Source organism: Sebastes umbrosus, chromosome 1 (genome assembly GCF_015220745.1).
Source record: "Sebastes umbrosus isolate fSebUmb1 chromosome 1, fSebUmb1.pri, whole genome shotgun sequence".
Taxonomy (NCBI): domain Eukaryota; kingdom Metazoa; phylum Chordata; class Actinopteri; order Perciformes; family Sebastidae; genus Sebastes; species Sebastes umbrosus.
Genome location: NC_051269.1, coordinates 30,613,997 through 30,628,880, shown reverse-complemented (window position 1 = coordinate 30,628,880; position 14,884 = coordinate 30,613,997). Strand labels below are relative to the sequence as shown.

The following is a 14,884-nucleotide window of genomic DNA, read 5'->3' as shown; positions in this document are numbered from 1 at the left end:
AAAATAATAGCAGACAGAATAAGAAACATTTAAATAAAGAAAAGAAAAAAAAATAATAATACAAAATAATATATATACATATATATGTATACATAGAGAGAGAGTTTTATGAGGTCCTCTAAGTTTAGCCAAAGACTTCCAACACGACTAAAGGGAGACAACTTCATCTTTATCTCTTCTTCCCTCAGTCTACTTCTATATTGTACTCGGTACTCTGTACTTTTTTTATTCTTATCATTATCAAATCAGCAGCAACTGGACTTGGTTTAGGTTCTTGAAACCTAAACCAAGTCCAGTTGCTGCTGATTTAACCCTTCCTCTGGTTTTCTTATATTGTTTCATATTTGGGATGCATTTAGTTCAGTCTGAGGGGGGGGGGGGGTATTATAAGGACAGAGGGGGTCAACTCAGTACTTTTTTTTTTATCATTATACAGACGTAGGCAAAGTTGTTGGTACCCTTCCGTTAAAGAGAGAAAAACCCACAATGGTCACTGAAATAACTTGAAACTGACAAAAGTAATAATAAATAAAAATTTACTGAAAATGAACTAATGAAAATCAGACATTGTTTTTGAATTGTGGTTCAACAGAATCATTTTAAAAAACAAACTAATGAAACTGACCTGGACAAAAAATGATGGTACCCCTAGAAAAGATGTAAAATAATGTGACCATAGGGACATGTTAAACTAAGGTGTGTCCTGTAAATAGCATCACAGGTATCTTCAAACTTGTAATCAGTCAGTCTGCCTATTTAAAGGGTGAAAAGTAGTCACTGTGCTGTTTGGCATCATGGTGTGTACCACACTGAACATGGACCACAGAAAGCTAAGGAGAGAGTTGTCTCAGGAGATCAGAAAGAACATTATAGACCTTCATGTTAAAGGTAAAGACTATAAGACCATCTCCAAGCAGCTTGATGTTCCTGTGACTACAGCTGCACATATTATTCAGAAGTTTAAGGTCCATGGGACTGTAGCCAACCTCCCTGGACGTGGCCGCAAGAGGAAAATTGATGACATATTGAAGAGACGGATAACACGAATGGTAACCAAAGAGCCCAGAACAACTTCCAAAGAGATTAGAGGTGAACTCCAAGGTCAAGGTACATCAGTGTCAGATTGCACCATCCGTCACTGTTTGAGCCAAAGTGGACTTAATGGAAGACAACCGAGGAGGACACCAAATCATAAAAAAGCGAGACTGGAATTTTCCAAAATGCATATTGACAAGCCACAAAGCTTCTGGGAGAATGTCATTTGGACAGATGAGACAAAACTGGAGCTTTTTGGCAAGTCACATCAGCTCTTTGTTCACAGACGCAAAAATGAAGCATCCAAAGAAAAGAACACTGTACCTAATGTGAAACATGGAGGAGGCTCGGTTATGTTATGGGGCTGCTTTGTTGCATCTGGCACAGGGTGTCTTGAATCTGTGCAGGGTGCAATGAAATCTCAAGACTATCAAGGCATTCTGGAGCGAAATGTGCTGCCCAGTGTCAGAAAGCTTGGTCTCAGTTGCAGGTCATGGGTCCTCAAACAGGATAATGACCCAAAACACAGCTAAAAACACCCAAGAATGGCTAAGAACTAAACATTGGACTATTCTGAAGTGGCCTTCTATGAGCCCGGATCTAAATCCTATTGAACATCTGTGGAAGGAGCTGAAACATGCTGTCTGGAGAAGGCACCCTTCAAACCTGAGACAGCTGGAGCAGTTTGCTCACGAGGAGTGGGCCAACATACCTGTCAACAGGTGCAGAAGTCTCATTGAGAGTTACAGAAATCACTTGATTGCAGTGATTGCCTCAAAAGGTTGTGCAACAAAATATTAAGTTAAGGGTACCATCATTTTTGTCTAGGCCAGTTTCATTAGTTTGTTTTTTTAAATGATTCTGCTGAACCATAATTCAAAAACAATATCTGATTTTCATTAGTTAATTTTCAGTGAATTTTTATTTATCATTACTTTTGTCAGTTTCAAGTTATTTCAGTGACCATTGTTGGTTTTTCTTTCTTTAACGGAAGGGTACCAACGATTTTGCCTACGTCTGTATATAAATGATATAATATATATATATATATACATATATATATAAATGTATCATTATATATATACATATATATGTATATAATAATACATTTATATATATTATAATTATGATATATATATAATTATTATAATATATATAATAATGATAAAAATAAAAAATGACTGAGTTCACCAGGCCTCCCTCTCTCCCTATAACAACCTCCATCAGACTAAACTAAATGCATCATACATATGAAACAATATAGAAGTGTAGACTGAGGGGAAGCGATAAAGCTGATGAAGTTGTCTCCCTTTAGTCGTGTTGGAAGTCTTTGGCTAAACTTAGAGGACCTCATAAAACTCTCCATACAGTCAACAGGCATCACGTCATGCCCTCAAAATACCAGATATGAGGAAAACTACATTTCCCACAAGCCCCTTCTGCGCTTTGCCATTGGTGGTGGTGGTGGCACAGGTGACCGCGGACGCTCAGAGAGTTGTGACAACATCTCGTCGGACGAAACGAAAACAAATTAGCCCGAGAGAAGTGTCGGCGGTGCTGCACGCTGTAGCAGTCTGTGTAAATACAGAGAAACCTGAAACTATTATTTATCTTTTAGAGGAGACTTTTCCCTCCTGATAGAGCAGCTTGTAGTCCCAGAGCGCACGAGAGGAGTGAGCACTCACTCTTTCTCTAGTGAGGCTGACTTCTCTACTTCGGTGTGTCTGACCTTCAGAGCTGGTAAGTGATATTTCACCACTGAAATTGAGCTTCTGCTACAACACCACCACCTCTGGAAACCACGCAGGGCACTCACTTGAAGTGCGTATTTCCCTATTTACATGCAAAATCTGGTGATTTTAGTGAGTTAAAAATGAAAAGTAGCCAATTTATTATTTGTCCTTAGGGGAATTAAAGGCAACACTGGCTTGCACTTGTCAAGTTAACTGTTGTTAAATCATTGCAAAAATAATTTCTGCATTGAAGACGACACATGTTAACTCACAGCCATGTGTTATCCTTAAACTTTACTTATAGGCATCACAAATCACAGTTGCACCATTTGTTAATTTTATTATGAATCTGAAAAGAATATAGAAATATTTAGACATCCACCAGCACATTATAGACATTTTCACATTATGTTTAGAAGGTATTTTTAAGTTAATATTCTCACATTACATGATTTGTACAAATATAAGGAATAACTATATAATAGTTTGAAATAAAATAGTGCTGAAATCCTGCTGTTTGCCTTTACAGTGGTACCACTTTGGTTTTGGACCATAATGCACCACTTTCCCCTTTTTACATTCATCACTGGAGAGCTATCCCTCTTGCCATTTATAAGCTGCAGCCAAGCTGGTATCAGTAACAACACCTCAGCCCCGGGGTATGCTGCTATGTATAAGCAGTGACTGTAAAGTGTGCACACTTTACTCTGCTGCTGCTTTAGAAGTGCTGCACTAAAATAATGAAGGCAGTCACCACTGACCATTTATGCCCCCATTGTCACCTCTGCGTGAGTGGGCTTTATTTACATACTGTGTGTTTATTATTAGTGTGCGTGTGCAGACAGAGTGGAGGGTACAGTTTTGTTTTTTTGCCTGATGCTATCCAGTAATGCAATGTTTTATTCCAATAATAATATTTGACATACCTGGGATTTAGCTGTGATTTTTTTAGAAGGAACTGCATGTTATTTTCCTGCAGAATATGGTCAAAGTTGCTGCTTAAAAGTGTGATATTTGTATAATAATTCACCGAGAAAACTTTATTATTAGGTGTAGTCCTGATCACTTTTGCCATACAAAATTATTTACCATGATGAATGTAGATTTGAAGACTTACAGCTGGTCTGTGTGAAGTCTGTAGGTCGACCTGCGTGTCTCCTCCGAGAATGTGTTCAGCCAAGGCTTGCTTATCTCCCTGCGAGGATGTGATGGTACGTGTCCACAGGATCTGTTCTTTCCAGACTTCCCATTCATTGTCTATGAGGTCTAGGCTACTTTATGCAAACCAGGGGCGTCTGGCACAACTCGCCACCTCTGGAAACTCCCAAGAAACCTTTAAACTAACCACTGTTGATCTACAACAAAGACAGATTCAGCAACTGCATGGCTTATTTCTCGCATAAAATGTTTTCAGAAACACATTTCGGCGAACTATTTTCATAACAAAAGGAGAAAAGAAGTTCTCAGATAAGCAGCCATGCTGGTGCCTAGTGCCTTGTGTCTAGTGGCAGCCCATAAAGCGTCCAATACTGGGAAGCGAGGCGATCACTCGCGTCCAAAAACGCCCGTGTGGACACGTACCATGAGAAAGAGATGCGAGGAAGAGACGCAATGATGGAGGATCCGAATGAGAAATCCTTGGTTCCACAGTCTTAAGTGACGTCAGTTACTTCAAACTGTGTGCCACTTGCGGAGGTGCGGCCTTTATACATTAGGCCACATGATAAAAAACTTCTGTGTAAGACACATCTGTGTTTCCTCGCTCTAAGCTCCTCCAGAAGCCTCCTCTCTCCTCAAGATCGTCCATGATGGCGGAGGGGGAATGATTTCTGGGTCACGGGAGGAGAGAGGACGCGAGGAAGCATTCTGTAGGTTAAGACAGTGAAATGCACCCCAAGCAAGTGTTTGACATTACACCCCGGTCCCTGACCCCTGACCTCTCCACCTGGCCTCTGTGATCATCCATACCATTCTCCAGAGAACACAATGGGGGTCAAAGGTCAGAGCAGGAAGGTCTCCATAGGTCTGATAGCTTGTAACTGACGAGTATCTTTTTGTTAAGGTTCTGCTTATGTTCATTGTGACTCGTCTACTTTCGTTCTTAGTGTATTTCTAAGAAGTTTCCCTTTAGATGTCCCCATTAGCGCTGATCCGATCATACGGTGAAGACCATGTTGTGTTACAAGACACAATGATGACAGGTCATAAAGTGTGTTACCAGAAATAGAAAGTCTAGAGCTCAGTGATCCCAATAAACTATGTATGTGATTATTTATGACCGATTGCGAAAGATGGTCTTCAAGGAACTGTAGCCACAGGAAACCACAGGAAAACCATAGAGCGATATTTAAACAACCCAGACAATTAATCATCTTTTTAATGGCTCTGCGTAGGTAGAAATATTCTTAATTCTGCTTTGCCTTCAGCCGCTTCCAGTAAAATGAGTTTTACAGGGAAGTTGCACAGGATCACTGAGGTCAACCACACTGACAATCTAGGTTTTTTGGTGGCACATGTATTTTCCTAGATGTGTTTCGATATATAAAACATACAGAAATGTGATACTGAAGGAAAAGATGACTTCCACCTCTTTGTTGTTCACTGTTACTGAGGCACGCACAGATGGGCATTCACATGCATGGAGGCCGGTTCAGCTCGTCTGAGGAAATAATGTGTGTTTTGATGCGTAAGAGTAGTTTGTTTTTCATTTACGTATTCAAACACACAAACACAGTGAATGTGTTGTTGATGTGTGTTTAGGCCAGTGGGCAACCTCTGGGTCTGAAAAGTGAAGTCAATGCTGAAGTGCCTTAAACTTGTATTTTTTCTAACAGCCAGCAGGGGGCGACTCCTCTGGTTGCAAAAAGAAGTCTGATTGTATAGAAGTCTATGAGGAAATGACCCTACTTCTCACTTGATTTATTACCTCAGTAAACATTGTAAACATGAGTTTATGGTCTCAATCGCTAGTTTCAAGTCTTCTTCAATACAGCATGATGTTCATTTAGTAAATTATGGTCCCATTTAGAGTCAAATAGACCATAAAGCAGGGTATGTTTTAGGGCGTGGCTACCTTGTGATTGACAGGTCGCTACCACGACGTTGTCCGGTCTGGGAGTTGGCCGTGTTTTAATCTTAGAACTTTAACCCTTTAACAGTGTGTTTTCAGTTCATGGAAGTTCATTGTAATATTTTGGTTGCCTAAAAATGTCTTATTCAGCGTTCCGTTGTACTTAGCTCCACCCTCTCGTGTTAATTATTGTGCAAAAAGCCAAGATGGCGACGGCCAAAATGCCAAACTCGAGGCCTCCAAACAGCAGTCCACAAACCAATAAGTGACGTCATGTTGACAACGTCCACTTCTCTTGTATACAGTCTGTGGTTTAGGCCGTACTACGGCAGTAGTAGTATTTTTCCACATGCAGAGTTGTAGCATGTGCGTTAGTAAAACAGCAGTTATGTCATCACACGGTTAAACCTGAAGTACCGTTCTCCTGGAAAGACACAAAGCCTTTCTCTCACTATCTCTCTGCTTGGATTGTCTCTCCTTTTCACTGCCCTCTTAATTTTTGTGAATCCACGAATGAATGAAAACATTTCCGTTGTGTAACAAGATCAAAAAGATAGATACTTACTGTGCAGCAACACTGGCATGAAGTTTAGCTGGAACTGTGACACTGATGTAGTGCTGCGACATATCAAAAAACATTTAAATTGAATTATTGTCTTGTAATTTTATCATGTGCCTCTTGACGTGTTTGTATAATGTTTCTAAGAAAGCCTCTGAACTCAAATCCTGTCGAAGAGGTCCATAGAAGATTACTTATGATATCTGCTGCCTGCTATTAGGGATGTCACGATACCAAAAAATTTTGCCACGGTAAAAAACAAAAGTAAAACAATAAATCCCATGTACTTCAACATACGTACACTCCTTTATTACCGTTTGCATGCTGGTTTTTGTTAGGAAGTCAAACAGGTCATAATTCCCCCTCTATTATTTTATATTGCTGTGAAAACATCTTCTTCAAACAACTGGATTTATTCAAGTTTTTCGACAAAAACAACATTTTACAAGATTACATTTGAACACATCATGATATTGTTAGAATTTACCTTTGCCCATACACATAGGGAAGGTCAGCAGCGCGTGGCGGCTGCGGAAACCTGTTGTTTTTTATTTTGGCGCCCATGTTAACAGGTGAGAGCAGCCACACTGCCGGCGTGAGCAGTGCGGCTTGGCTGCTGTTTTTTTGCTGCTATTTTTACCGCGAGCCATGCGCGGTTCACAGCAACGCCAAACAGTGTGAGAGATCGTTTGACTGTATATTGATATCACACCAGCTATATTACTACAGTTTTAGTGTCTGGATATCTGTAAAACATGTCACAGACATGAAAAAAAGTAAAGATCAAAATCTTCTAAATCAACACTTCCTGCTTCCGTTTCAAAATAAAAGCCCTCAAAGTTTTTTCTGTGGACAGAATTCCTTTTATTCTGAAATATTTACAGGACAGTGCTGTAGGAAATGCAGTGACTTGCAGGGCTCCATGAATGAATAAAGTACCGGGTTTTAATTGTGGATTATTACTATTATTTACAAATGAGCACACGCTTCTTAACCTTTTGCTGTCTAAAATAAATATAAATTACATTTATGAGGACTGAAATGGCCATTATGAAAGGCAAACTCTATGTAGAAAGAAAGGGCTGGCAGCAACAGCAGAGAGGCTGCCAGTGTGGAGTGGACACCACACACGTGAGAGACGCAATAGTTTGGCGAGGCAGCCGCCACGTGCTGCTGACGTGCCCTGTCTGTCTCTGCCGCAAGAGGGAAAAAATAGCGTGCATACCCTGGACGCATCGATGTTGAGTTTACTGCGTCCCAAACACATTTTCTACTGTCCCCGGGACGCCGTTAGTCTCCAGCCTTGACGGTACTTGCGGTCCTGTAGAAAAAAAATTGTTTCTCGTGACATCCCCTACCTGCTACATAACACAGTAATCAAAAACTCTTCATAAGACAAAAGTTGGACGTAATAACCAGTTGTTTATAGGAAAATGTATGCAAGGTGTCTGTGCGCTCACTCATTGTCAACACAAGTGTGTGTGTACAGACACACTGTTAAGAATGGGGACAGATGCACATAGAGGAGCCAGTGTGGTTATTGAGTGCACACAGTATGAAGGGTCAAGGGGTTAGTAAACACACCGAGCTGTGAGGTCACAGTGAGCAAGGTCATAGGTGACCGGTCATTATGTAGAGCAGATCGCACTCTCTCCAATAGCACAGCGGCAACCTGCGCCGATGGCCAGCAAAGGAAAACGGTGTCGAGTTTCAAGCACTTCAACCACACCGCAGACTATAGAGGTGACCATTTTTGACTTAATGAAATCATAACTACCAAACTACTGGCTGTGTTGGAGCATTTCTTTTCCCTGCCTTGTGTTTATGTTTGAATGTGTGACACGTACGATCCGATCACTTTGTCACAGAAGTGCACAAATTAGCACAAGCTTTACAAACTGTTTATGGAAAAATGTGTGCTTGGGTCATATTTTCAGCCTCATTGGACTCATGTCCGCTTGTAAGTGTTGGAGATGAGGTTAATTTCCTTCAGGTAAACAAAGGCAGCAGTACACACACACACACACACAGAGGCACACTGACTGGGCTCAATGGATGTACTCTAGTGTGAAAGAGCATCAGGTGTGTGTGTGTAAACACAGCTCCATCCATTTGCCATATGGACAGATCTCCCGTGACCCCGTACAGTGTTTTTGCTGCTTCGTGACAAGAGCAGGAAAAGGTGAAATAAGGAAGTGTTTTTATGATGATCTGGATTTCCCTTAAAAATACAAAACAAACTAATGAATAGGTTTGTCGCTATAGCTCGGACTTTTTAAACCACATAAATGACGGCCTGGCATGTGCTATGTGACAACATGACCCATGATCTACCAGAGGTGAGCGTGGGTGGGGCGTTTTAGGGCATGTGCTGAATGTGTGACTCCACTTCCTCATCTTACCTCCATTGCACTGTTTCATATCCTCTTTTGGCCGACAGACAGTAGTGATGGTCTTACGCAGTCTCTCTTGTCTCTGTTAGAACGGAGCCTCAGCTGCATCTGTGAGCTCGCTCTGCAGCTGGCCTCTTGTGTACGTTTGGACAATTTGCTTGTTAGTCTGAACTGCAGGGGTATAGTTTGTAGTTTGCAGTTGTAGCTCTCTGCAGCTCTCAGAGGCCCGCAACTATTTCAAAGAGTTATACTTTTATCTCTTTATAAAGATGTACATCAGTCATCTCAGCTATGTTTTTTTCACACATGTTAATGCTTACTGTTCCCACACTACCATAAAAAATGTTCACTAAATAAGTTGTAAAGTCTCAGTGTAATTATCTTAAAGGTGCAGTGTGTAGGATTTGGTGGCATCTAGTGGTGTGATTGCAGATTGCAACAAACTGAGTACCCCTGCGCTCACTCATCCCTTTCCAAGACTATAAGGTAATGTGAGCTGCTGAGTGCAAAACCGTGGTAACGCTGTTCCCCTCGCTTAGTGGCCATCCTTAACATAATAACACTACTTAAGGAGCAACAGAAGTCAGACAGCGGCTGGCGGTATCACGGTTTTGCCCTCTGCAGCTCACTTTATCGCAGTTTCACAAGTGTTTCGGAGAACTACGGTGGCCTTCAGGTAACGTAAAAACATGAAAGGCTCTCTCTAGAGTCAGTGTTTGGTTTGTCCGTTCTGGGCTGCTGTAGAAACATGCTGGAGCAACATGTTGGACTCCATGAAGAGGACCTGCTCCCTATGTAGATATAAAGGGCTCATTCTAATCTAATGTAAACACAATAATTCTTAGTTTCAAGTGATTATACACTAATGAAAACATAGTTATGAATATTATATTCCATTTCTGTTATCAGAAATGGTAACACACAGTTCCTTTAAAAGCTATTCCTCGAAACAAAGCAAATATATGAATAATATGAGGCAATCTCACTTGTTTCTCTTGCAGTTTCACTTCTTTCAGGAAATCATGTGGCTTTGATGCATGTTGTGAAATATCTTGACATAATTTGTGATTTACTTCAATAAAACTAGATTTCAAGGCTCTATGAAGATTTTAAGATGTTCTACTGATATTCACCCCCTCTCACACACAAAATATTTCTATTTCAATGGATGCTACGTTGTTGTTGAGAGTCTCTTGGTACTTAACATACTTTCTTTCTTCTCGTATGAACTCGTATGCGCTCTCTTAATAATATGCCCTCTGGGCTTCTCAAACAGGTTTTCCATTATACAATTCCTAATATACTTTCCAGTGGTTCAAGACTATTGCTGGCAATAACAACAGTCTGGTTTCATATGAGGATGTCAAATGACCCACTGATGATTCATGACATGACTGTGCGAATATGCTCATGTTGGATTTCACGTCTGCCTTTGATTGGGCAAATCATGACTTACTCCATATAGTTGGTATTAATGCCAGAGCCTTTGGACTGGTTTTTCCCCTGTTATTTTTTCAACCTTTTCAGTTAAGATGGACAGTTTTTCTGTTCTCCTTTGCTAGTAGCTCCTTATAGCTCACACACGTCGTAGGTCACATTGCTCTACATGTTTCCTCTTGATAATTCAGAAGTAGATAATTTCCTTCCACTTATGCTTTCAGTTCAGAATCAAATACAAGGTCTTACTGTTTGATAACAAGATTCTTAATAGCTTGGCTCCTTCATATGTCTTTAAAGTCCTACATCACATATGTTTCCTCCGTATTACGATAGTGTAGTTTTACCTGAAGCTGCTGGCTGTTTGTTTGCTGAAGGCAGTGTTGTAGTACTCAAGATCGGTCTTGGTCTCCAGGCCACTTTTTGAAGGTCTCGGAATCGACCGCATTTTTACTCGGTCATGTCTCGGTCTCAGAAAAAGAGGACTCTGGATTTTATTTCAAGACAACAACTGCGTGGATATCGCTATATTGCTTGTGCATTGTCTGATGTATTTATTAACATCATTATTGCGGTTGCTAAAATTGACACACCTCTGCAATGCCGTTTAACTATTTTATCAAGACATTTCTCATGCTACACTTATACACATACACACATATACAGTATATATGGCAATAAAAGAGGTGAATGAATTTCTCTGTGTATTTTTTATGGGAATGTGGATCTTTCAGATCAATTTGAGGAGTGCCAATGTTTTGCCCGCATAGGACTCAGACTGGTTTGGTCTTAGTCTTGACTTAGTCTCAAAATCTTGGTCTTGTCTCTGTCTCGATACACTGTGGTCTTGATCATGACTTGTCATAGACGGTGGAACAGACTCCCCTTTTAACATCAAGTGTGCCTCCACTGTTCACACTCTTGAATCAAGCCTCTATCTTTTAGATTGTTCACACTGATGCGGATGAATTTGAAAATGCGTCTTTTTGCGCTTTCACTACACTAAGCTGCCCCTTTCCTTTAACAACTTGTCCAAAGCATGCAGATTTTTCATATTTTAAAAAATCCAACTTTCTGTCACAACTTTCTTTGTGTTTGCTGTCGTCTTACACCATAAAGGTGTTTCAATTTCAGTGTTTCTGCCTGTAAGATGACTGAGCTAAAACGGTATGTCTTTGAGGGTCTCAATGCAGCAGCCTGGGAACTAGTTTTTTTTACCGAGTAGCATTTATGATCCAGAATCAAATCACAATTTTGGCAGATATATGTATTTATTAAAAGAGGAAGAAAGAGGACCTTTTGCACTTTAAAAATTAGCATCAATGTGCTGTTGTTGTTACACATTACACAGTTTGAATTAAGTTGACTACTTGGGTGACTTGCTCAGATGAATATTTCCAACATGTTTTCATCCCAACTCGTCACACTGACGCTTTTTCAGACCCCTCGGCGTCACTTTTTGGTCGCAGTAAACACGTTCTTAATGTTGTGAATTAAACAAAAACACTTGCTTAGGTTCAGGCAACAAAAACACTTGCTTAGGTTAAGGCAACAAAACCACTTAGTCAGGTTTAGGAAAAAGCAACATGGTTGGGTTTAAGATTACTACGTTTGTACAATGAAAATGTGACTTGATGTTTTGAAAACGAGACACAAACAGCGGTCTCTTGGTTGAAAGCCTTGTTTGTTGGACCCAAAGACCTCTCCTCCCGCCCGCACTGTGTGTCTCTTTCGCTCTTTAAACTACGTCACCACAGCACTTTCTCTGTGTGTTTACTGTTGCCATGCAAGGGTTAGATTGGAGTTAATGGAAAGCTCGGTGCGTCTCATGCCGGCACTAAAGGGTACCTTGTGCGGTGGTATCGAACTCCGACGGCCGTTACAAAGTGTCTGTGTTTGACACCCTGGCAATGAGAACGGTGGTATTTTTTTCCAGTTGTGACTAGTAAATTGATCTTGATCAATCTTAAACATCATTATATTGGGAGTGAAATCGTCTTAGTGGAGATTGTCTCTTATTCAAACCTGTGTGATATCGCTGCTGAATGGATGCTCCTCCTTCAGTCAATAGCAGGCGCTCTTCTCATTTTATAAGGGCTGTTATCTGCTGGGATTAATAACGCTGGATAGCACAGTGATTTTAGCAACAGCGCTGTCCTCTGAGTTTATTAACATCTTTATGGGGCAATCTCTTCCTCCTCTCTGTTAGTGTTAGCCGTAGTCCACAGCAGAATCATCTGTAGAAGAGATTCACTGAACTACTGTATAAGGTTGTGTGTGTGTGTGCTTCTGTGTATAGAGACACAGCATTCCTTTGTCTGCACTGCTTAATTAAAAACTGCCTCCATATTTGGTCAGATGACAAGAAATGGATGCTGATCTGGCACACACGCACACACACATACAGCACAGAGGAAGTTGCCTTGTAAACTTATTTATTATCGTTCCTCTTGACCCCTCCTTGAACTCTTCCCGTGTTTTCAATTGTCTCTGTCCTCCTTTACCTTTTCTGCGCTCGCTCTCTCTCCGCAGCTCTTTCTCTCTCGTCCTCTCAAAAGTCTGAAGGGCTCAACGGCAGCCGCATTCTTCATACTAATGGTAATTAGTCTTGAACTTGTCTACCCATAGAGGATGAAAATAGGAGAGAAAGAGCGACAATGAGAGTGAGAAGGAGTGGAACGTGTTTTTAAAGAGCAGGTTTTGGTGTGTGACGGTCGTAGGGAAATTAATTGTGTGTGTGTGTGTGTGTGTGTGTGTGTGTGAGCGCCTTATCTCACCACTCATCTCCCAGATGCCTTCCATTCCAGCTCACCGTACATGGCGACTCTCAACCATGCAAAAAGAAATGCTGTGCAGCTGGTTGGCTGGTTATTGCGCTACTCTCTCTTTCACACACAAACACACTCATACAGTAGATCCCCACTTTTGTTTACTCAGTACTAATGACGGTTAATTAATACTCTCCAAATAGAAAAAGAGTGCTCTAAACATCTGATTGGGACATCTAGCCATAGCAGCCCAAATAACATCAACTCTTCTGTAAATTAACTACAATTTTGTACAAAGTTTGCCAAATTATGGAGGTACAATACAAAGATCCATGGAATTATAATAATAATACGATAATATTCCTTTTATTTTGTTGATATCATCAGGGATGGCAGGTGATATGTAACACTAAACCTCAAAAGTCGGCTTGCACACAACCTGAGGTCACCTCAGGTCATATGATGTAGCACTGATGAGGAAGTGTTTGTTTTCCTAGACATATAAGAAATGATAAAAAAGGCACACATTCAGTGTCCGATAGGATGGGGGCTGAATCAAAGAAATATCTAGCAGAATTAAAACAGATAGATCTGCACACCAAATATCTCCCGTTAGAAGGATTTTTATTGCTGTAACGTTTTGAGCACCAGGCTCTTTCTCAAGCTTCGGTTATGTTTATCTGCAAGGACTCTCTATAATACTTCCATTTGATGTGCAGCCTTATAAAAATGGCATCTTTGTTTGATTATTTCACTCAGCGGCCGTCAGCTGCATCATATAGCTTCAGATACAGAGAATTTATGTGATACAGATACAGACAAAATGTTAAGAAAATGTTTCATGTGCAAAGCCATGTATAAATGGTCAAGTTGTAGATATTGGATGTTGACCGCAATGTTTATCCAACCTAAAGAGAGAGATAGCGGCTAGGTTAGCATAGCTGAGTTAAACCTCACTCAGACGTATCATCAGTCAGTCAACACTTCCAATAGAGCTAGTCTATTTATGCAGTATCTGTATTGTACAACCATGGCGACCGAGGGAGTAAACGAAAGGAAGCTTGCCCGGTGGACGAGTAGAAGAGGGTCTTGGGTGGTGTGTTTTGTGTTCGTGGACGCATGTGTGTATGTGTGTGTTTAGGTCCTGCCTCCTTCATAGGCCATTGTCAAAAGAGTACAAGGCTGTCTTGGTCAATGATTTCCCCCTCCTACACGTACGCCTCATGATTGGCCAGACTTGACAGGAACGCAGCTTTCCCAACCAATAAGCTGAGAGCCTGGGAGGGGGGTCCTGCCCCTGGACCAAAATAACCCAGTAAATACACTGCGGGCACTATGAGAACTGGAGCTGGCCCACTGTTGAATGCTTTGTGTACAAACAAGGGATGCTTGTGAGCCGGGTACTGCTGAACCACGCTGGTCAGTGTTCTCCTCTGTTGTGATAGGCACAACTAGCTGAGTGGCACGTTGATACCACTGTTTGTGTTTCTGCATTCAGGGATGTAGGATAGTAGAGGAGCGTCTGGGTGGAGGGTAGGGCTGCACGATTATGGCCAAAATGATAATCACGATTATTTTGATCAATATTGAGATAACGATTATTTATAGATTAGTGGACAAAATATTTTCACGTTTTACATAAACAGAGCGATGCTTTCACTTCCATGTTGTGCTACGTTCCAACCGACAAAAATCCTAAATGTTTTTATTTTGTTATTGTCATCTATAGTGGTTATTTGCATAAAAACACAAAATTTAAACGATTAGGAAATAAATTATTCTATTTTTATTTAAATATATGCTTTGATTAAAAAAAAATAATCTTGGCATTATAGTTTTAATTATATAATATAAGCTGCTTAGAGATAGTGTTAGGAAGTTAAATGGGT

General features: G+C 40.7%; 1 protein-coding gene across 5 annotated transcripts in view; it reads left to right on the top strand.

The window, feature by feature from the left end:
* The first annotated feature begins 2,470 nt into the window (after window positions 1-2,470).
* tfeb (transcription factor EB) overlaps window positions 2,471-14,884 on the top strand; it is a 41,937-nt gene continuing 29,523 nt past the window's right edge. For 3 of the 5 annotated variants that reach the window (XM_037771551.1, XM_037771568.1, XM_037771528.1), the window contains exon 1: window positions 2,471-2,775. The gene's annotated coding sequence lies outside the window, so the exon portion shown is untranslated. The remainder of the gene's footprint in view (window positions 2,776-14,884) is intronic. The other 2 variants (XM_037771578.1, XM_037771559.1) reach the window with 2 other exon arrangements.